This window comes from Ctenocephalides felis, unplaced genomic scaffold (assembly GCF_003426905.1).
Source record: "Ctenocephalides felis isolate EL2017-DRISC unplaced genomic scaffold, ASM342690v1 CF-g0.4_SCAFFOLD_00299, whole genome shotgun sequence".
In the NCBI taxonomy this organism is placed as follows: Eukaryota; Metazoa; Arthropoda; class Insecta; order Siphonaptera; family Pulicidae; genus Ctenocephalides; species Ctenocephalides felis.
Window position 1 is genome coordinate 63454 of NW_020536453.1, and position 2719 is coordinate 66172.

General features: G+C 49.1%; 2 non-coding genes across 2 annotated transcripts in view; both read right to left on the minus strand.

Annotated features, from left to right (window-relative positions):
- LOC113363316 overlaps positions 1 to 1721 on the minus strand; it is a 3883-nt gene extending 2162 nt beyond the window's left edge. Inside the window, exon 1 of the ribosomal RNA XR_003365888.1 lies at positions 1 to 1721. This exon is cut by the window's left edge and continues 2162 nt beyond it. This is a non-coding gene — a ribosomal RNA (large subunit ribosomal RNA).
- Positions 1722 to 2048: 327 nt separating this feature from the next.
- Positions 2049 to 2203, minus strand: LOC113363309. The gene has a single exon (XR_003365884.1). It is a non-coding gene; the product is annotated as a 5.8S ribosomal RNA (ribosomal RNA).
- Positions 2204 to 2719: the final 516 nt, after the last annotated feature.

A 2719-nucleotide genomic window follows, 5' to 3' on the forward strand; every position in this document is an offset into this window, starting at 1 on the left:
CAAGATCTGCACCGATGGCGGCTCCAGGCAGGCTTACGCCCAAACCCTTCTGCGCACACCACCGCGACCCTCCTACTCACCAGGGCGTCAAAACGAACTATTATGAACGTTTCTCATGCCTTGGCGGCCGAGTATAGGCACGACGCTTCAGCGCCATCCATTTTCAGGGCTAGTTGCTTCGGCAGGTGAGTTGTTACACACTCCTTAGCGGATTCCAACTTCCATGGCCACCGTCCTGCTGTCTTAAGCAACCAACGCCTTTCATGGTATCCCATTAGCGTCGTTTAGGCGCCTTAACTCGGCGTTTGGTTCATCCCACAGCGCCAGTTCTGCTTACCAAAAATGGCCCACTAGGCACTCTGATCCAAATCTCTGGCTTCACTATTCAAGCAAGCCAGAGATCTCACCCATTTAAAGTTTGAGAATAGGTTGAGGTCGTTTCGGCCCCAAGGCCTCTAATCATTCGCTTTACCGGATGAGACTCGCTCATCGAATGCCAGCTATCCTGAGGGAAACTTCGGAGGGAACCAGCTACTAGATGGTTCGATTAGTCTTTCGCCCCTATACCCAGTTCCGACGATCGATTTGCACGTCAGAATCGCTACGGTCCTCCATCAGGGTTTCCCCTGACTTCGACCTGACCGGGCATAGTTCACCATCTTTCGGGTCCTAGCGTGTACGCTCTGGTGCGCCTCTTCTCGCAATGAGAGTGAGACGCCCGGGATTGCAGCACGCATCCGTAGATGCGGTCCGTCATCCCTCAGTTCACTTAAGCAACCTTTACGTTCATTGCGCCTTTAGGTTTTGTATTTCCCAATGACTCGCGCACATGCTAGACTCCTTGGTCCGTGTTTCAAGACGGGTCCTGAAAGTACCCAAAGCAATAGCATCGCTGACCGGTAATAGAGTCCGTTCGAGAACACGGTAGCTAACAGCTCGAGGCGGCATCGATGCCGGACTAGGTCCGACGGCCAATAACCGTCCGTGCTTGCAACCGGCCGAACGCTTAAAAGCGACCCTATACCATATCATTTATACCGTCTGGCAGTCGGCCGGAGCACGCGGGGTCTGGCGCGAATAAATTCGTGACAGGCTACCGCCGCGGTCGTAGATCGACACCAAACGGGTCGCGACGTCCTACTGAGAGAGAAGTGCATGCCATCGCCGCCTAACGCATAAACCGACGGCGTATCGCAGGACGAATCCCGGTCAATCGCACGCCAATAAATGGAAGACAACGATAACATTGAATCTCTCCTTTCGATCTTTCGGGTTTCTCAGGTTTACCCCTGAACGGTTTCACGTACTCTTGAACTCTCTCTTCAAAGTTCTTTTCAACTTTCCCTCACGGTACTTGTTCGCTATCGGTCTCGTGGTCATATTTAGCCTTAGATGGAGTTTACCACCCACTTAGAGCTGCACTCTCAAGCAACTCGACTCTGAGGAGAGATCCTCTCGATACGCGCAACGGTCGCTACGGGCCTGGCACCCTCTATGGGTAAATGGCCCCATTCAAGATGGACTTGAACTCGCCGCAACGCACCGAGATAATCGGATCCTCCCTAACACTACATTTCCCAGCGTCCGTCTCCGGCCGCGGGATTTAGTGCTGGGCTCTTCCCTGTTCGCTCGCCGCTACTAAGGGAATCCTAGTTAGTTTCTTTTCCACCGCTTAGTAATATGCTTAAATTCAGCGGGTAATCTCATCTGCTCTGAGGTCGTATTATGATTATGATGTGCTCGCAAACGTTAGTAAGCAAGCGCACACAAAATCGACGAGGAACCTTTGAATCGTCCAAATTTGCCGGAACGAAACCGCATTTCGAAGAGTTCGGGTTTCCGGTTATCGGGAGGGTCGCAAGAATATAAAATCTCTAGGACACACAACCCGCCGTAATCCCACAGAACGTCAACGAACGGTAATGTCCGATGTTGCAAAGTGGACTGGCTCACACGTTGAGTGAATTATTTAAGAGCACGCATTTACGCGAAACTCCATCATTCGCCGGCAAGCCGTTTAAAGCAAGCGGCAGTCTGGTAATGTTATACGACTCTCAGCCAGAGGTGGTCCGGGAACAGTATCCGAGGACCGCAATGTGCGTTCGAAATGTCAATGTTCATGTATCCTGCAGTTCACATGTCGACGCGCAATTAGCTGCGTTCTTCATCGACCCACGAGCCAAGTGATCCACCGTTCAGGGTGATTTTATATATATTTATACATGTTTCGATCGTGATCCCTCGAAATCGTTTAAGATAACTCGGGCGATTCTGAAACTAGTATGATTATTATGGTTACAATTAGTACACCGTAAAGCTTTCGCGTTTCGGTCCGAGATACAAAATCTCGTTTCAAAATTGAAATATGAATATTTCACTGTGTGTGAGATTGAAAAATCTGCTTTCGCTGATTTTTCATTTTCTTAAAACAACGCAATGAAGCGAATGTTCAAATTCGCACAATTTGAATAAAATGTGCAGAGTATATAGAATACTAACGCAAGCGTTTACTACAATCGACTTTAAAACACTAGACTTTCATCTAGCGCCCAAAGAATTGATTGAGCTATGCGTTTAAAGTATAATATTCAAAAAGAACGCCGTTTTCACAACGAACTTCGTCATTCGCTCAGGCATCTGGCGATACCGAGCAGATATACATGGCAGTGCTCTCACACAATGCATAAGAGCGCTAAGCGGTTGTAAACTGCGTCACGCT